Genomic DNA, 21,465 nt, shown 5'->3' with positions numbered 1-21,465 from the left:
TTACTTTAAAAACACTTGTCTGATGAGAAGGAAAAAAGAAAAGGGACGTGATTCTTACAGTTTTCCTGTTTCAAATAATAGAATCTGAGTGTCAGAAGCAAATAAAAAGGCCATTTTGTCCAGTCTTCTGCCTTAATTTAGGTTGTTGATATCCCAGTCATAAATAAACTGGCACACTCATCATTTGCATGCTACATTTGCAAAAATCTATAAACAACCCACCTGCCAGGATCCACAGAAAAGCATGCCATTAACTGGCAATATAGCAATAGCAGGTGATGAATGCCCAGATTTGGATACTTCCCATGTCGCCATGGGAAGAAGAATGAAATCAGGAGTTCATCTGTTAGAAAAGCCAGTCCTAGGAAAACCTCCTTGCTCTGAAACATATTCTGCTATCTACATTTATTCATCAAAATGGCACGCATTTAACCAGGATCTTTATTTAGAGGAAAACCTGTGAACTGTAAATTCTTAAACCCCAACCTCATGAGTTCAGTGACCAGCTCATCCTGTTACCCTGAATTATCTCTGAGACAGGGAACAGGAGATACGAGATCAGCTTTCTTCTGCTTCCGCTGAGCATATTCTCCACTCTCTGCTGTTACTGAATCAAGGCATATCTACACAGACTCTGCTGTATTTTCATGGCTGTGGAAAGGTTGAGAGGTAAAAGATGGTTTATGGCATGATACGCACGAGACTGGGTTATATAGAAACTGGAGAAAGGACTTTTTATTTGGAAGTTTTCTGAGAGCTGGGATGCCTGGGTGGCTCAGTAGGTTAAGCTTCTGACTCTTGATTTCAGCTCAGTCATGATTTTAGGGTCGTGAGAGCAACCCTGCCTCAGGCTCCGTGCTAAATGTGGAGGCTACTTGGGATTCTGTCTCCCTCTCTCTCTCTCTCTCTCTGCCCCTACCCTGAATGTGCGCGCACTCTCTCTCTCTCAAATAAACTTCAAAGTTTTCTGAGAGCTAAAAAAAGACTATAATAATTCATTCACTTACATTCCTTTAAGGAGGAATATATCTAATTAACCCATTCTGGGCAAATATATGCATTTTATTTAGAATCTGGTAATCAGAGACCTAACGTTTGTTGAAACAGCTTGGAGTTCTTAGTCCAGGCGAATGTGTTTTTTTTTTCTATAAGATGCTTGTTTATCTGAGAATTAGTACATAGTCTGAGTGCAGGACTAATGTTTTCCTATAGGGTAAACCGTAGGTAGGAATCAGAAAAGGCTTTTGATGCTTCATAATAACATTATTGATCAGCTAAAAGGGAGGGGAGTAGGACAAGAGAAGGATGGAACAAAATGAAGATAACTTCACCATCTATTTCTTCTTTAATCACTTCCAGTTATCCAAGGAAAATACATTCTTTTTTCCATTTGAAGTTTTTACTGAAAGGCAATACATCCCCATAAAAGTATATAAATATTAAATGTGCAGGTTATCAGTTTCTCACAAACTCAACACCCATCACCCAGATCAAGAAACAGAACAATTGTCACATCCCTGAAACCTCCCCTGGTTACCTCCTGGTCACTACTTCCACCATTCTGCCCAAATTTTATCTCTATTGATAACTTCTAAAATCCTAGGGTAGTTTTGCCTCTCTTTGAATGCTATATAAATAGAATCGTATAGTGTGTTGTATTTTGTGTATAGTTCCTTTCATTTAAATTACATATGAGGTTCATCTCTATTATGTGTAGCAGTACTTTGTTCATTTTCATTACTGCATAGTGTTATATCGTCTGAACATACCACAATTTATCCATTCTACCATAATAGGCTTCTTATTTCCAGTTTCTGACAATTGTAAATTATAATATCAAATTTTAGCAAGAATGTAGAACAACTGGGACTCGTATACTGCTGGGGAGGATATAAATTGATATAACTACTTTAGAAAAATGTGTCTACCAAAACTAAACATAGGCAACTGTCCTGTGATGTCAGTGCGTGTTGTGTTTGCCACTTTATTACACAGCTGAGCAGAACACGTGCTTCATCTTTGGGATGCTGAAGGAGATAAATGGGCTTTGGAGTGAATGTGGCAGCTTAAAAAATACCTTCATTTTTTGGACCACTAACTCTCTCCCTCTCTCTCTGCCCCTCCCCACTCACACTGTCTCTGTCTCTCTCAAAATAAGTAAATAAACTTTAAAAATAAAAGTAATTTCCTTTCTGGGATCTTCCTCCCTTGCTCCTTCAGAGTTATTGTTCCTCTACAGTTTTGTTCCAGTTCTCAATTCATTTGGGGGATTTCATCAATACTCATGTTCGGGACGTCCGGGTGACTCAGTCAATTAAGCGTCTGACTCTTGATTTCAGCTCAGGTCATGATCTCACCATTCCGGGTTGGGCTGACCGTGCGCAGTCTGCTTGAGCTGACAGTGCGCAGTCTGCCTGAGATTCTCTCCTCCCTCTCTCTCTCTGCCCCTCCCGCTTGCATGCACACACGCTCGCTCTCTCTCAAAATAAAAAACTTAAAAAAAATACTCATGTTCTAGACTCCAACTAAATATGCTGATTGCTTCTGAATCTGCATCTCCAGAACACTGTATTTGATACTAGATCTCTGTATGGAGCTATCTGCTGGGCATTTTGCTTGGATGACTCACAAGCATCCGTGGTGGTCAAGCTGATCGTTCTCCCCCAACCCTGCCACTAATCTATTCTCCCATTCTTCCATTTTACTAGAATTTTAGCTGAACTGTCTTAGACTGCAGCCCACGTTGTAGTTACGTGTGACCAATGTGACTAATTCTTGACAAGTACAAGGTAAACAAAAATGATGCATCCCACTTCTGGATCTTGACTTAAAACATTAGGTATATATATGTATGAACACTTTCTCTTCTCTACTTTTACCCTGCAAGATATGGTGATAATCGATGCAGTCTTGAAAGTCAGGTAAAACCAGTGCACAGAGCTGCTTCACCAGCCTTGGTCCCTGAATGACCTCAAACAGAGCTACCTGACCATGGAGATCACTAGACTCTCCCACGAAACAAACTTCTATTTAATTTAAAGTCATTGCATTTTGAGGTCTCTCTGTTATACCAGATTAACCTTTAACTATGACCACATCTCAGTCCCATCATATCCAAAATTTACCAATCATCCTTTCATCTAAATATCCTACGTCTATAGTTCCAGTATGAGTAAAGGCTCCTGTAGTTACCTAGTCAGTGTTTCTCTCTCAACCAATTTTCCTAAGTGCGGTTCATACCACTTCTTTAAAATAACTCTGGATTTCTATCGGGCACCTGGGTGGCTCAGTTGGTTAAGCATCTTGACTCTTGGTTTCTGCTCAGGTCATGATCTCACAGTTTGTGGGTTCGAGCCCCATGTCGGGATCTGTGCTAACAGGCGAAGCCTGCTTGGGATTCTCTCTCTCCTTCTCTGCCCCTCCCCTGCTCTCTCTCTCTCTCTCTCTCTCTCTCTCTCTCTCAAAATAAATAAATAAACATTAAAAAAATAAAACATAACAAAAATAATAAAATAACTCTGGTTTTCTACCTCTGATCATGATGGAGTAACTGGTACTGGACTAGTCTTCTTGCCATAACTATAAACCCAGACAAAAATATACAAGCGGTTGTTTTCAGAAAGTGGACAATAGGTAATATAGACTGAGATTGCTGGGGCACCTTGGTGGCTCAGCCAGTTAATGTGTCTGACTTCGGCTCAGGTCATGGTTTCACAGTTTGTGAGTTCAAGCCCCACATCGGGCTCTCTGCTATCATGTCAACAGCACAGAGCCCACTTTGGATCCTCTGACCCCCTCTCTCTCTGCCCCTTCCCCACTCACACTTGTGTGTGCTCTCTCTCGCTTTCTCTCAAAAATAAATAAATATTAAAAAAAAACCAGAGATTGCTGAGAAGCAGGAAACTAACAGGATAAACCCCATGATTACTCAGGTCTCTGCAAAGGGCAATTTCTTGACTGCGATGAAGAGAGCTCAAGTCCAAGGAAAGCACAGTGAGAAGTTCCACTGAAATTCCATTGATATTGTATGTATCTATAGTTCATTTTTTGTATTGCTGTATTGATTAGTATATTATTATATGAATATATAAATTGTGATATATATATGTTAATTGTGATAAATATATAACAATTTATATATTAATTTGTTGATGGTTCATTTATTTCCAGATTTTGCCATTATCAATACAGCTGCCTTGAATATTATTATACATGTCTTTCAATGGACAGTAACATTTATGTTGAGTATATAACAAGGGATGGAATTGCTATATCATAAAGTTTATATATATGTTTAGCTTTAGTATACACTGCTAAAGTTTCCAAACTAGTTGTACCAATGTATACTCTAACCGGCAGTATATATGGGTTCCCATATTTTTTCCAACACTTGATATTGTCGATGATTTTAATATTAACCATTCTTGTGGGGATATAGTAGAATTTAATTATGTTTTTAATTTTTATGTCTCTGAATGATGATATGGATCATCTTTTCATACTCTCAATAGCAAATTAAATAATACTTCACATTGCTAATTTAAAAATTGGGGTGAATCTACTGTTATTAATATGTAAGAGTCCTTTATATATGCTGGATATGAGTTTTTATTTTGGAAATATGGAGCAGTTTTGGGCCTCCCTTTTCACCCTCATCTTTTGATGAATATGAGTTCTTAATGTTAAAGAAGTCCAATTTAATGATTTTGTATAGCTCTTAATTTGTGTTCTGTTTCATTTTTGCCTACCCTAAGTGTTGAAACTATTTTCCTATGTTTTGTTCTAGAAGCTTTGCTTTTTTACCTTTCATATTTCAGTCTGTGCTCCATCTCAAATGAAGTTTTGTGTGTGGTGTGAGGTAGGGATCAAAGTTCTTTTTTTTTTTTTCTTTTTTTATGGATATCTAAATTGTCCTTGTGGAATTTAATGGAAAGAATATCATTTTCCCCCACTGAATTGTGGTGGTATTTGTTATAAACCAGGTGACAGTGTTTATATATGGTTCTACTACTGGGTTCTCTATTCTTTTCCATTAGTCTGTGTAATAATTTCATACCAACACCACACCATTTTAGTTATTAGAATTTTATAATACTGTTGATATCAGGTAGCATAAATCCACCAACTTTAGTATTTTGCATTTCCATAGAAAATTTTCAAATTAGCTTATCAAATTCACCACACACACACAAAAAAAACCCTTCTAGGTTTTAATTGGGATTTTTGAGTGATTGTAAATGGAATTGCATTAAATCTATAGATAACTTTGGGGGTGAACTGATGTCTTTACAATATTGAGTTCCATTTCATGAATATATCTCTCCATTTATTTAGATATTCTTTAATTTCTATCAGCAGTGTTTTGTAGTTGTCTGCAAAAGGGCCTTGTATTCAATTTATTCAATTCAGTTTATTCTTAATTGGTTGATTTTTTTATGATTTTATGATTTTTTTATGGCATAAAAAATAGTGTTTTACAAATTTTACTTTTTTGAGGTTTTTATTTAAATTCCAGTTAACATACAGTGTAATATTAGTTTCAGGTGTACAATTTAGTGATTCAACACTTACATACAACACTCAATGCTAATCACAACAAGTGCACTCTTTAATCCCCATCGCCTCTTTAACCTATCCCCCCACTAACATCCCTCAGGTAACCATCAGTATGCTCTCTATTATTAAGAGTCTATTTCTTGGTTTGCCTGTCTCTCTCTTTTTTCCCTATGCTCATTTGTTTTTCTTAAATTCTACATATGAGTGAAATTACATGGTATTTGTCTTTCTCTGACTTATTTTGCTTAGCATAATACTCTCTAGCTCCATCCACAGCATTGCAAATGCCATGAAAATGTATCACAAATGGCAAGATTTCATTCTTTTTGATGGTTGAGTAATATTCCATTCTTCTTCATCCATCCATCAGTTGATGGACATTTGGGCTCTTTCCATAATTTGGCTATTGTTGATAATGCTGCTATAAACATTGGGTTGCATGTATCCCTTTAAATTAGTATTTTTGTATTTTGGGGGGTAAATACCTAGTAGTGTAATTGCTGGATCATAGGGTAGTTCCATTCTTAACTTTTGGGGGAAACTCCACACTGTTTTCCAGAGTGACTGCATGAGTTTGCATTCCCACCAACAGTACAGGGAATGCACTACATCCTCACTAACATCTGTTGTTTCTTGTGTTGTTGATTTTAGCCATTTTAATAGGTATGAGGTAATCTCTCATTGTAGTTTTGATTTGCATGTCTCTGATGATGAGTGATGTTGAACATCTTTTTATGTGTTTGTTAGCCATCTGGATGTCTTCTTTGGAAAAAATGTCTATTCATGTTTTCTTCCCAGTTTAATTGGATTATTCATATTTTAGGTGTTGAGTATTATAACTTTATATATTTTAAGTACTAACCCTTTATTAGATCTTCTCCTATTCTGTAGGTTGCCTTTTAGTTTTGTTGATTGTTTCCTTTGCTATGCAGAAGCTTTTTATCTTGATGTAATCCCAATAGTTTATTTTTGCTTTTGTTTCCCTTGCTTCAGGAGACCTATATAATATAAAGTTGCTACAGGCAACAGATTTTCTTTTTTAATTGTTTATTATATATAGAAAGAATGTGTTTTTGTATTTAGCCTTTTTTAAAAGCAAGAATTGTACCAAACTTGTATATTTTTTGTGGAGAGCACTGATATCTTTACTCTGTTGTGCTTTCAATCCATGAACATTGTATATGTCTCCATTTTATTTGGATCTTTGATCTTTCATGATTCTGTCAGTGTTGTGTAATTTTCAGCATGCAAGTACTATACATGTCTTGTCAGATTTATAGCTAAGTATTTAATTTTTTGAGTGATTGTAAGTGGCACTGTATTTTTAATTTTGGTGTCAACATGTTAATTGCTAGAAATAGTAGATTTCTACCATTGTTGGTAGGTTTCTTGAAATTTCTACATAGACAATCATGTCATCTGTAAATAACAGTTAATTTTTTTCCTTTCTGGTTTGTATGTCTCTTATTTCCTTTTCTTGTTGCAGTGGCTAAAACTTTCTGCACTAAATTGAATTAAGAGTGGTGAAAGTGGATATCACCATCTTAGGGGAAAGTATTCAGTTTTTCACCTTTAAATTCAATGTTAGCTGCAGGGTTTTTGTTGATGACTTTTAGCAAGTTGAGGAACTTTCCCTGTTACTATTTTTTGAGTTACTTATTTAGTCACAAATGGTATTGAATTTTGTCAAAATTTTTTTCTGTGTTGTGTAATGTGGTCTGTGATTTTCTTCTCTAGCCTGTTATGGTGGATTACACTGACTAATTTTCATATATTGAACAGCCCTAAATCCTTGTAATAAACCCCACTTTGTCATGGTGTTTAATTCTTTTTACATATTACTGAATTCTCTTTGCTTTATTTTGTTAAGAATTTTTGTGTTTATATTCATGAGGGATATTGGTCTGGAGTTTTCTTATTTTATACTGTTTGGGGGGTCTGGTTTTGGTATTAGGGTAATACTACCTGCATAAAATGAATTGGGACATATTTGCTCCTCTTCTATTTTCTGGGAGAGATTTATTTATTATTTTTTAGATATGTTTGTATTTATTTGTTATTGTTTTTAAATTATGACTCAAGGGGCACCCGGGTGACATAGTCAGTTAAATATCCAACTCTTGATCTCGGCTCAGGTCACAATCTTGCAGTTTGTGATTTTGAGCCCCACATCCGACTGTGTGCAGATGGCACAGAGCTTTCTCGGGATTCTGCCTCTCCTTTTCTCTGCCCTTCCTATGCTTGTGCATGTGTTCTCTCTTTCTCTCTCTTTCTCAAAGTAAATGAATAAACTTTTAAAAATTAAAAAAATAAATTATGACTCAATATCCTTAATTGAATATTGTCTATCATACTATATAAATATATATATAGTATATGTATATATAGTATATATATAGTATATAGTATAGTATATAGTATATATATAGTATATATATGATATATAATAATATCATAATATTATTATCAATAATATCTATCTTATTATCCATTTCATATCGGGTAAGTTGTGGTAGTTTTTGTTTTTCAGGAAATTGGTCCATTTTATCCCTTATTATCTCTTTGGTGTCTGCAAAGTCTATAGTGATACTCTGCTTCATTCCTGATATTGGTCATTTGTGTTCTCTCAATTTTTTCTTCTTATGTCTGTTTTTCTAGGGCTCTGTCAATTTTATTTGAATTTCTGGAAACTGGCTCTTTGTTTCATTAATTTTCTCAACTGCTTTTATGTTTTCAATTTCATTGATTTGTCTTCTCTCTCCTGCTTTAGGTTTATTTCGTTCTCTTTTTTACGTTCTCAAGGTGGAAACTTAGATTACTGACCTAAAACTTTTCTTCTTTTTCTTTTTTTTTTTTTAATTTTTTAACGTTTATTCACTTTTGAGAGACAGAGAGAGACAGAGCATGATCGGGGAGGGGCAGAAAGAGAGTAAGACAGCATCTGAAGCGGTTCCAGGATCCGAGCTGTCAGCACAGAGCCCTACATGGGGCTTGAACCCACAGACCACGATGAGGTTGGGCGCTCAACCCACTGAGCCACCCAGGCGCCCCTAAAACTTTTCTTCTTTTTCTAATGGTACATTTAGTTCAATAAATTTTCCTTTCCATATTGATTTAGCTGTGTTCCACAAACATCGATATGTTATAACAATTTTCATTTTTGCTTAGTTCAGTGTATTTTTTAAATTTCTCTTGAAACTTTCTCTTTGATCCATTAATTATTTACAAGTGTGTTTTTTAGTTTCAGAGTGTTTGGAGGATTTTTCTGTCATTGATTTCTAGTTTGATTCCGCTGTGGCTAGAGAACATACTTGGTATGATTTAACTTATTTTAAATTTCTTGAGGTTTATTTTATGCCCCATGATACGGTTTTTCTTGATGTGTGTTCTGTAGGCACTTGAAAAGAATGTGTATTCTGTTGTGAGTAGAGTGTTCTATAAATGTCTTTTAGATCCTGATGGTTGATGATGTTCTTCTATATCCTTGCTGATTTTTAGTTGTTCTATCAGATGTTGAGAGAGTGGTGTTGAAATCTCAAATTGTAACTATGTATTTGTCTATTTTTTAAATTTCAGTTCTATCAATTTTTATTTCCCATTATTTTCAGTTCTGTTGTTGATGTATGTATACACATTTGGACTGCTATGTCTTCTTGGTGGATTGATATTTTTATCATCATATAGTGTACATCTTTTTCCTGGTGAATTTCTTTGCTCTTAAGTGTAAATTATCTGATAATATAACCACTTCTGCTTGCCTTTGATTTTTTGCATGATGTAACTTTTCCCATCCTTTTACTTTCATCCTGCCTATATCATTATATTTGAAGTGAGTTTATTGCACATGACATATAGTGGTGTTATATTTTTAACCCTTTCTATCAATCTCTTTAAATTGTATTTAGACCATTTACATTTTTTTAAATGTTTGTTTATTTTTGAGAGAGAGAATGTGAGTGAGGGAGAGGCAGAGAGAGAGGGGACAAAGAATCCAAAGTGGGCTTGGTGCTGACAGCAGAGAGACCAATGTGGGGCTCAAACCCATGAACTGTGAGATCATGACTTGAGCTGAAATCAGGTACTTAACCCACTGAACTACCCAAGCGCCCCTAGACCATTTACATTAAATATAATTATTGATGTGTTCAAATTAAGTCTGACTGTATGTTTTATTTTCTGTTTCCCTTCTCTGTCTTCTTTTCCTCTGTTCTTGTGAATTACTCGAACATTTTTTGGAATTCCATTTTGATTTATCTGTAGTGTTTTTAAAACTGCTTTATTGAAATATAATTCATATACTATAGGATTCATTCATTTAAAAATATTTTATAATTGAAGTATAGTTTAAATTTATTATATTAGTTCCAGGGGTACTACACAGTGATTTAACAATTCTATACATTACTTAATGCTCACCACAATAACTGTAGTTACCGTTTGTCACCATACATTATTACAATATTATTGACTATATTTTCATCTCCATATGTACAATTCAATGAATTTCAGTATATTCACAAAGTTGTGCAACCATCACCACTATTTAATTCCAGAACATTTTCATCACCCCAAAAAGAAAGCCCATACCTATTAGCAATCACATTCCATTCTGCATTTTTCCCATCTCCTGGAAACCACTAGTTTATGTTCTCACCATGGATTTGCTTATTCTATACAAAATCATGTGTCCTTTGAATTTGGCTTCTTTTACTTGACATTGTGTTTTCAATTTTTCATCCACATTGTAGCATGAATCAATATTTTATTCATTTTTTAATTTTTTATTTTAGAGAAAGAGAAAAAGCATGCATGAGTGGTCGAGACAGGCAGAGGGAGAGGGAGAGGGAGAGAGACTCTTAAGCAGGCTCCACACTCAGCATGGAGCCTGACACAGGGCTTGATCCTACAACCCTGGGATCATGACCTTAGCTGAAACCAAGTGTCGGATGCTCAACTGACTGAGCCACTCAGGCTCCCCTCATTCCTTTTAATGACCAAATACTATTCGATTACATGGATAATACATTTTATGTATCCATTCATCAGTTGATGGACATTTGGGTTAATTCTACTTTTTGACTATTATGAACAGTGTTGCTATGAATATCTGTGTACAAGTTCCTATGTGGACATATATTTTCATTTTGGTTTGTATATATCTAGAGTGGAATTGCTGGATCATATGGTATTGTATTTAACTTCTTTAGGAACTGCCAAACTGCTCTCCAAAGGTACTGCATTATTTTACATTCCCACTGTCAGTGTGTGAGAGTTCCAATTTCTTTGTATTCTCAGTAACACTTATTACCTGTCTCTTTTATTATTGCCATCCTAGCGTGTGTGAAGTGGTATCTCGTGGTTTTGATTTTCATTTCCCTGATGGTTAATATCTATGCCATTTTTTATTATACTTCTTTGTAAATTTTTAGTGGTTGCTCTAGGTATTATATTATATATACATAACTTATCACAGTCTACTGGTTCAAGTGAAGTATAGAAACCCTACCTCTCTTTAGATCTCATTTTCTTCCTGCATTTATAATATAATTATCTTAAGTATTTCCTCTTCGTACATTTAGAACCACATTAGCTAGTGTTATAATTTTTGTTTCATCCATTGAACACAGTTTAGGAAACTCCAAAGGAGAGCAAAAGCCCATTATATTTAATCCATACTTTTGCCTCGTCTGTTATTTTTTTGCTTCCTGGTGGTCCTAGATTCCTTCTTTTTGTGGTTTCCTTTCTGTTTAGAGAAATTTCTATTTAGAAACTATCTTTTCATTTAAGGTAGTATTCTGGGGACACATTCCTTCAGTTTTCCTTCAACTGAAAATGTCTTTGTTTCCCTTTCATTCCTGAAGAACATTATCTTGGGATATAAGATTCTGGGTTGACAGTTCTTTTCTTCTAGCACTAAAAATATTGTGCTACTTCCTTCTATGTCCCATGGTTTTGATAAGAGATCTACTGCTGTTTGAATTGTTTTCCCCATATAGATGTCATTTTTCTCTGGCTGCTTTCAAGATTTTTTTGTATTTCTTTGGCTATTTCTTCTTTGGGTTTTCTCAGTCTGTTGAATCTGCAGGTTTATGTCTCTTGCCAATTTGGAGAAGTTTTCAGTCAGTATTTCTTTTCTTTGGCTGTTATTTATTTTTTTTTAACATTTATTTTTTGAGACAGAGAGAGACAGGGCATGAGCTGGGGAGGGGCAGAAAGAAGAGACACAATTCAAAGCAGGCTCCAGGCTCTGAGCTGTCAGCACAGAGTCCAATGCGGGGCTCCAACTCACACACTGTGAGATCATGACCTGAGCCAAAGTCAGAGGCTTAACCAACTGAGCCACCCAGGTGCCCCTGGCCATTATTTAAATAGTTTTTCAGTCCTGCCCTATTTTTCTTCTCCTTCCATGACTCTGATGACACAAATGCTACATCTTTTGTTATAGTCCCACAGGTCTCTGAGATTCTGTTCATTCTTTTTCAGTCTATTCTCTGTCATTCAGGTTGGGTACTGTCTTATTATTCTATTTTCCATTTCACTGATTCTTTCTTCTGTCTTCTCCATTGTACTGTTGAGCCTATCCAATGAGCTCTTTATTTTGGTTGTTGTGTTTTTTAACTCTAAAATTTCCCTTTTGTTCTTCTTTGTATGTTCCTTTTTTTATTTTTTTATTTTTTTATTTAATTTTTTTTTTAACGTTTATTTATTTTTTTGGGGGACAGAGAGAGACAGAGCATGAACGGGGGAGGGGCAGAGAGAGAGGGAGACACAGAATCGGAAACAGGCTCCAGGCTCTGAGCCATCAGCCCAGAGCCTGACGCAGGGCTCGAACTCACAGACCGCGAGATCGTGACCTGGCTGAAGTCGGACGCTTAACCGACTGCGCCACCCAGGCGCCCCAGTATGTTCCTTTTTTTAATGAGTTTTTTTTCATTTGTTTCAATCATGTTTTAAATTCCTTATTGAATTTTAAAAATCATGGAATTAAAAAATCTTTATTAGATGATTTTAATATTTGTCATCTCATTCTTGGCATCTATATTAAGTTTAGTGGAACTGCCACAACAAATGACCACAAACTAGGTGGCTTAAACTAACAGACATTTATTCTCTCACAGTTCTTGAGGCTAGAAACTAAGCTGAAATCAAGGTTTTGGCAGAGCCATACTTTCTCTGAAGGCTCTAGGGAATAATCCTTCCTTGCTCTTTTATCTTTTGATAGGTTAATATTTGGTGTTTCTTGGCTTTTAGATACCCACTCCAATCTCTGCCTCTGTCTCTACATGGTTCTCTCTACTATGTTTCTTTCAAATTTCCCTCTTCTTACATGGACAACAATTTTATTGGATTTAGGGCCCACCTTAATCCTGTATGATCTCACCTTAATTTATGTGCAATGACTCTATTTTCAAATAAGGTAACATTCACAGGTTCCAGTGGACATGAATTTTTGGGAGACACTGTTTACCCTAGTAAGACATATAATGGTTATATTTTTTCATTCAGTTTGAGATCTTCCTGGTTCTTGGTATGATGAGTGATTTTCATTTATTTGAAATCTGGACATTTCAGTTTATGTTCTGAGATTATGCATCTTATTTAAACCTGTTTCTGCTGTTTTTTTCCTGACACTGCTTTGGTAGAAAAGTGGAGGTGCCCCCTAATTACTTACAGGTGAAGGTAGAAGTCCAAGTTCCCTACTTGGCCTTCAGTGAGATATGACAGGAGACCACCCCCCAACTTTTTTGATTTTTTTTTTTTAGTTTTTATTTATTTAGGTAATTTCTTTTTTTTTTTTTTTAATTTTTTTTTTTCAACGTTTATTTATTTTTTGGGACAGAGAGAGACAGAGCATGAACGGGGGAGGGGCAGAGAGAGAGAGGGAGACACAGAATCGGAAGCAGGCTCCAGGCTCTGAGCCATCAGCCCAGAGCCTGACGCGGGGCTCAAACTCACGGAGCGTGAGATCGTGACCTGGCTGAAGTCGGACGCTTAACCGACTGCGCCACCCAGGCGCCCCTATTTAGGTAATTTCTACACCGCAGGTGGACTCAAACTCATGACCGCCAAGATCAAAAGTTGCATGCTTTTCCATCTGAGCCTTGCAGGCACCCCGAGAGGAGTTCCCCTTTAATGCTAGGTAGAGGTGAGAGATCCAGTTCTCCATTGACCTTATGTTGGGCATAGTCACAGTATCACTGGGTGATGTTGAAAGTCCTAAGTCTCTACTAGGTCTCCTCTGATACCACCCCAGTTGGGTGGGGGAGGATTGCCTTGTGACTCCCCTGTTCCCATTAAGATTTATTCTTTGACTTATGAGTTATTTGGAAATGTGTTTTTATATTTCAAAAAATTTTTTAATTTTAATTTTTTTGTCATTGCTTTTTAACTCAATTGATATGTGGTCATATAATGGGATGTAAATCAAAATGATTTCTTCACTTGTTTTATATTCCAGTACATAGTCAATTTTGGTAAACATTTGATATGTGATAACTTATTCTGTTTATTGTGACAATTAGATTAAATGAGTCTTATTTTTGTGTCTTCTTTGTCTTTGCCAAATGTTTGTCTTCTTGATCTACCAATTACTAAAAGAAAAGTTAAAATTTCCCTCTATGATGGTGGGTTTATGGATTTCTCCTTGAAATTCTGTCAGTTTTTCCTTCTTTTTTTTTTTTTTGAGACTATATGATTAGCCTCCTGATAGATTGAAATTTGTACATTATAAACTTCATTATTCATAAAAAGTTATTTTGCTGTAAAATCTATTTTGTCTGATAATAATATAGCTGTAACAGCTTTGTATTGGCTGGTAAATATGTTTGTCCAGGTCTTTATTCCAATTTTTTGGTACCCTATGTTGTAGTGTGTTCCTTTTAAATGGCCTCAAACTAAATGTTTAAAAACCTAGTTGGGAATCTCTTTTCACTGGTGAGTTTAGTCCATTTCATTATTAATACTGATATATCTTTATTTCTATCATTGTCTTTTGTGCCTTCTACTTTTCCCGACTTTTCTGTCTCCTTTTCTACCTTATTTAGATTAATATTCTTAATTCCATTTTCCCTCTAATATTTTGGAAGTATCTCTTTTATTTTAGTGATTATCCTTAAAATTCTAACAAGCATGGGGCGCCTGGGTGGCGCAGTCGGTTAAGCGTCCGACTTCAGCCAGGTCACGATCTCGCGGTCCGTGAGTTCGAGCCCCGCATCAGGCTCTGGGCTGATGGCTCAGAGCCTGGAGCCTGTTTCCGATTCTGTGTCTCCCACTCTCTCTGCCCCTCCCCCGTTCATGCTCTGTCTCTCTGTGTCCCAAAAAAATAAATAAACGTTGAAAAAAAAATTAAAAAAAAAAATTCTAACAAGCTTATTTAATATCTAAAATTATTCAATATCTTTACTCCTTCCCAAAGAATATTAGATAAAGTATATCTTGTTTTCAGTACCTCACTGCTGTGGGGAAATAAGGGAAGATGTTTGAATCCTCTGAGATCATTTCAAATCCAATGACTTAACCACCCCACCCATTTTATCTCTCTTTTTTTTTTAAGTTTATTTATTTATTTTGAGAGAGAGAGAAAGAGAGTGCAAGCAGGGGAGGGGCAGAGAGAGAGAGAGAGAGAGAGAGAGAGAATCCCAAGCAGGTTCCACACTGTCAGCGCAGAGCCCAATGAGGGACTCATTCTCATGAACCTCCAAGATCTTAACCTGAGCCAAAATCAAGAGTCAGATGCTTAACACATCTGAGCCACCTACATGCCCCACTACCCAGTTTTTCATATTACAATTATGGGATGTTTTAGTTTTACTCTTTTAATTTCCCCAAAATCAATATTATTATTGTTTATTGAGTCAACTCTTTTCAGATTAACACATGTTCACTAAATTATTTGTGATCATTTCTTCTTGTATCTAAGGCCTTCTTTTTGAGATCATTGTTATTTGTAAAGCACATTCTTTAGAATTTTGTTTAGTGTTGATCTATTGGTTGGTGGATTTTTTTGATCTGTTGTTATTTTTCCTCCTGAAGATGTCTTTATTTTGCCCTAATTTTGGAAGGATAATTTAACAGGGTATATAATTACAAGTTCACAGTTTGTTTTTTTCTCCCTTCAGGTCACCATGAAGTTATCAACAGTTTAAATTAGGAACTGTTTAGATTAATATCTAGGCTTGGGATTTGCAACACTATGGAAGTAGTATAAATTTAAACCCACAGGAAGGCAGCCTTACAATTACAGCTCCTTAAGGAAGCCTTCTACTTTTATTTTTTCACCAGGCATTCGGCCTGAAACAAACATTTCTTCTTAGCCCCCTTCACTAGCAGATAGATTTTTTCCCCCACTATCCTGTAATTTCATTGAGGGTGAAGTCTTCAAGGCTCTCATCTTCAGGAGGTCTTAATTTTGCTTCCGCATTTTCCCCAGCCTTTAAAAGCCTTGCCTCCTGGTCCTCTGCTCAATTATTAAAACCGAGCCTACAATTTGATTTCATTTATGTGATGTTCAAGAAGAGATAAAACTAATCTATGGAGATACAAGTCAGAATAATGATTCTCTTTGGTGGGTATTGACTGGAAACAGGCATGAGAGAGCCTTCTAAGATATTGGAAATGTTTTAAATATTGATATACATAGTAGTTTCATATATATACATATGTAAAAATTCATCAGATCATACACTTAAGACCTATGCACTTTGCCATCTATAAGCTATATTGTTTTTCATTTTTAAATTTTTATTTATTTTTTTGAGAGAGAGGGCGCAAGTGAGTGAGGGGCAGAGATAGGGAGAGAGAGAGAATCCCAGGAGGGCAGAGAAGGAGAGAGAGAGAAGCAGCGTTCACCTGAAGCAGGGCTCGTGCTCACTCGATGTGGGGCTCGAACTCACCTATTTTGGGGCTGGAACTCACAAACTGTGAGATCATGAGCTGAGCTGAAGTTGGATGCTTAGCCGACTGAGCCACCCAGGCACTCCTGGTTTTTTCTTTTTTTTAATGTTTGTTTATTTTTAAAAGAGAGAGAGCGAGAGAAAGAACAAATGGGGGAGGGGCAGGGAGAGAGAGGGAGACACAGAATCTGAAGCAGGCTCCAGGCTCTGAGCAGTCAGCACAGAACCCAATGTGGGGTTCAAACCATGAACCATGAGGTCATAACCTAAGCTGAAGTCAGACACTTAACCGACTGAGCCACCAGGCACCCCTGTTTGTTTTTTTTTTTTAACACACAAACAGGGTCCTAAGTTTCTGTTATTGGAGGAAATTACTAATTTCTCTTTTTTTGAGATCAACCATGCACATAAAATAATTCTGGTTATATTTTATCAAGACTTTCTATGTGTTTGTAGTGAGTTTTTCCAGAATATCCAGTCTAACATCATGTTGAATGTGTGAGTCACATGCTATTTTCTAATTCTGATATTCTGATACAATTTTTGGCAATTTTAGTAAAGTATTGCTTAAATATTCCAGCTGGATTTTTCTTTAAGTTCAGGCTTTGTCTCTGCTGTGCTGTGAGGAAATAAGAAAAGGCATGTGAATCTCCCATGACAGGAGTTTTAATGGCGGAAATGGTGCTTTAGATGGCAATATGCAGTGGCTGCAGTGGTTACTGTGATTCCGCAGGGAGAGTACATCCTCCAAGTTCGAGTCAGGCCTCAGATGTTTACTTACCTTTCCCAAGTGGAAACTGTCCCTACTTTGGGGCCACTCATAGAAGACAGAAGTTTGTTTATTTTGAAAGGATTCACCTAACCAGTCTCCTTCCACCCTCTATCACCTTCTTTCTTCTCAAAAGTGGGGGTGGGGGCTTGTGTATAAATGAGGATTGTTGTAGGTTAAATTGTACCCTTTCAAAAGATATATTGAAGTCCTAACCCCTAGTACCTCAGAATGTGATCTTATTTGGAAATAGGATCATTATAGATATAATTAGTTAGGACAGTGTGGTGGTAGATTAGGGTGGGCCCTTAATGTGACTGGTGTACTTACAAGAAAAGGAAGAGTGATGCAGAGGGAACACTGCTATTGACTTAAGTGTGTCACCCCCAAAATGCATATGTTGAAGCCCTGCCCCCAATGTGTTGGTATTTGGAGAGGGAGCCTTTGGGAGATCATTAGGTTTAGATGAGATTATGAGGGTGGGGACCTCATGATGGGATTAGTGCCCTAATAAAAGAAGAGATGCTAGAGCTTGCTCTGCCTACCATGTGAGGACACAGCAAGAAGTCCAAACCAGGGAGAGGGCTCTCTCTAGCACCTGACCATGCTGTCACTTATCTAAGACTTCCAGCCTCCAGAACTGTGAGAAAATAAATTTCTGTTGTTTAAGCCACCCAATTTATGGCATTTTGTTATAGCAGCATAAGCTGACTAATAAACGCCACTTAATGATGAGGCAGAGATTGGAGTAATGCAGTTGCAAGCCTAGGAATGCCCATGATCAACAGCTCTCAGTAGAACCTAGGAAAAGGAAAGGAAGGATTCTACCCAGAGTCTCAGAGGAAGCATAGTCCTGCTGACACTTTGATTTTGGATTTCGAAACACCAGAACAGTGGGAGAATACATTTCTGTTGTTTTAAACCACCTGGTTTGTTGTACTTTATTATAGCAGCCCTAGGGAACTGGTACAGGGTTTTCGTAAGGTTGGCGGAGGAATGCTGGAAATGGAAAGATGACTCAAGGTTTTCCTTTACCTTCTTTCAACTCATAGGCTGTGGCTAGGAGCCCCTGAGATGAAGATTCATCAGAAATTCAGATAAATCCATCCCAAAATTATTATATAAGTCATGGGAGGGAATTCAGTTTTCCAGAAGCCAGTTTATATCTAATATTTTCAGAATCCATCTGCTGTATAAAACAAGGTGTATCTTGGTTTTATTAGGCCAAAATTCCTGCTAGGAATTGGGTTGTGATTTTCTTGCCCAGGGCATTTCATTTAACAATCTACCCGGTGAATGGGGAACAGTTCTGAGCCACAATGCTCCCTAAGATGGGAAACATTACAGAAATGAGCAAGGACAAACTGGAGAATGAAGGAAAAACAGTCCTTTCTATTTTTCATTTCAAATTCAAGGGAAATATTTAAAGCATCAGGCATTGCAGTATCTTTCAAGTCAAGGATATGCATCTATTTATAATATTTTTCAGGGATCAGGAGAATTCACACAAAACCTTTGAAGTTGTGTGTGAATAAACGTCTTTGTGAACATATGGCAAGGGAGTGTGATCCTGTTAAACACTTGCTGTGTTTGGCAGGAGTGAAGAGCTAGAATGCCTGCTCACTTAGTTCTTCCCACCCCCTCAGATGTGATTCTTAGCAGGTGGGAGGATCTGGTGCGTAATTCCTGAGGTCCATGTATGAAGGACAACCTACAGCCACAGTTTTGTCCAGTGCCACGGCAATATCAGGACATAAATAGAGTATATGTTGCTCTGACGTTGGAGCCTGGAACATGCGTGGAAGATGCACAGTGCCCTTTTAGTCACTGAGGAACAACTGCATCAACGTGTTTATAGGGCTCTGTCTGTAGCTATGGGCTCTTTTAGTTGGATGCCACATGCCCAATCGAACCTTTCTCCATGCTCCCTTTGGCCTCTCTGCCCTTGATAACCAATTTTCAGGTAAGTGCAGCTTTAGGAACTGAAGTGTCTGTGGTCCCAAGCCTACACCCAGAAACTGGGAAGGCTCTTAGGTACATGCTGTTTCTTTTGTACTGGGTTCTCCTCATATTTCTGCTGGTTCACCCTGCAAGGCTCACTTATGTATAACCTGTTCAGGGAAGATTCACTGATCACCATATTCTTCTTATGGCCAGAATTTTGCACATTTGTAGTAATTCACTTAATTTTATGGATCACCATTGTTTAATACCTGTCCTTCTCACCAGATTGTATGAAGTTCTTTTTTGTTCACTATAGTTTCCCTAGAGCCTACAGAATCCCTGACCCATAGTAGGTATTTGATAAATATTGTTGACTAATTGGAAGTTCAGTGTCCTCTTATGTGAAAAATTTCTGCCTTATGGTTCATTCAAAAAGAAAAAAAAATGAAAAAAAGAGGAGGAGGGATATGGTGAAGGAAACTTTAAAAACATTTCCATAGATTTCTCATTTTCAAAGGTTTCCCTCACATTGAAACAAGGAGGGAAGGAAAAGAGGAAAACAATTCAACGGAAAATGGGCAAAGGATACAAGAAGTAATTTACAGAAGAAATTCAAATATCCAATAAAAAACCAAAAAGATGATCATCTAGACTAGTAATCATACAAATGAAAATTAGGAACAATATTTTATACCATGAGATTGGCAAAATTGCAAAATATTGATAATACTCATTGTTAGCAAGGATTTAGGGAATAGGATGCTCTCATACACTGTTGGTAGTTGAAAACCGTGCAACCTGTGTAGACAGCAATGGTAGTATTTTTACAATTTAAGCTGTATCTATGTTTATTACTTAATAAGGAAAAATTAGAAACCACTTAATCTCATACAATAGGAAAATGGTTAAATAAATTTTAGTCCATTCCCACCAAATTATCCTTCAACTATAATTTTTTTTTATCAACACAGATGAATTTTTAATAAGATTACTTTAGGGCTTAGAAATCAATTTTTCCACACTTTCAATTAACAATGTTCATTCATCAAACTATTGTGTTTGGTATTGAAGAGACAGAGATGAGTAAGAGGTATTTTCTGCCTTCGGTTTTATGAGTCTGGTGGAATGGTTTTAAAACTTCCCTGTGCTTCAGGGGTGGAATAAAATGTTTGATCTGAATTTCATTTTCAAAATATATTTTAACTATTAAGACATCTGTAACTTAAAATAAAATTATTTTAATATTTATTTATTATGAATTTATTATTATTAATTTAGTTACTTATTATGAAAATCAACCAATTTAATATAATACATTTTAATACATTGGGACCACCACTTGCTAATGTCTACCATCAGGTAAACCATTCTTTTTTTTTTTAATGATTTAAAATTTTTTCTTTTTTTAAAATTAATTAATTATTTACCTCTAAGTTAGTTAGCATATAATGCAATAGTGAATTAGGAGTACATACCAGTGATTCATCTCTTATGTATAACACCCAGTCCTCAGCTATAAATATTAACATCAATGACAATTTATATAAAAAATTTTTTAAAGGAGATCGGAAAAGAATATGTATAATATGATCTGAACTAAGTAAAAATATGTGAAAGCATATTCTCCAAAGGAGAAGATCTCAAAGAATTCATACTATCTATAATTATAGTAATTTAATTATAAGGTTCTTTGAGACCTTTTCCCCTGAGGAAGTAAGAGTGGGATTTTAGTTTTTACACTGAATTTGTACTGCTATTTTAAAAGAACTTTATTTAAGTATGATTGACATAAACTGCACATATTTAAAGTACCCATTTGTTTTGACATTATATATATCTGTGAAACCATCCCCACAATCAAGAGAATATCCATCACCTCCAAGAGCTTCCTTATGTGTCTCTAATCCCTCCTTCCTGCCTCTTTCCTAACAACCCGTCCCCTAGCAACCGCTGAGCCACTTTCTGTCACTACAGATTAGTTCACCTTTTTTGGAATGCTATATAAATGTAATCATGTAGTATTTACTTTTTTTTACTGTCTTTCAGCATAATTATTTTGAGATTCATATTGTTGCATGTATCAATAGTTTGTTCATTTTTATTGCTGAGCAGCATTCCATTATATGGATCTATCGCAACTGATTTATCCATTCATCTTTTGATGGACATTTGGATTATTTCCAGTTCTTGGCTATTACAAATAAAGGTGCTATGAACACCCATTTACAAGTCTTTGTAAAGACATTTGCTTTTTCTACTCTTGGGTAACCCGTTAGCAGTGGAATTGCGTAAGATAGGTGTATG

The 21,465-nt window shown here is 36.2% G+C and overlaps 1 protein-coding gene across 1 annotated transcript in view; it reads left to right on the top strand.

Annotated features, from left to right (window-relative positions):
- LOC115510806 (E3 ubiquitin-protein ligase RNF103) overlaps positions 1 to 21,465 on the top strand; it is a 110,338-nt gene that overhangs the window by 30,074 nt on the left and 58,799 nt on the right. The window lies entirely within an intron of this gene.

This window comes from Lynx canadensis, chromosome A3 (genome assembly GCF_007474595.2).
Source record: "Lynx canadensis isolate LIC74 chromosome A3, mLynCan4.pri.v2, whole genome shotgun sequence".
NCBI lineage: Eukaryota > Metazoa > Chordata > Mammalia > Carnivora > Felidae > Lynx > Lynx canadensis.
This window is presented reverse-complemented; position numbering and strand designations above follow the sequence as displayed.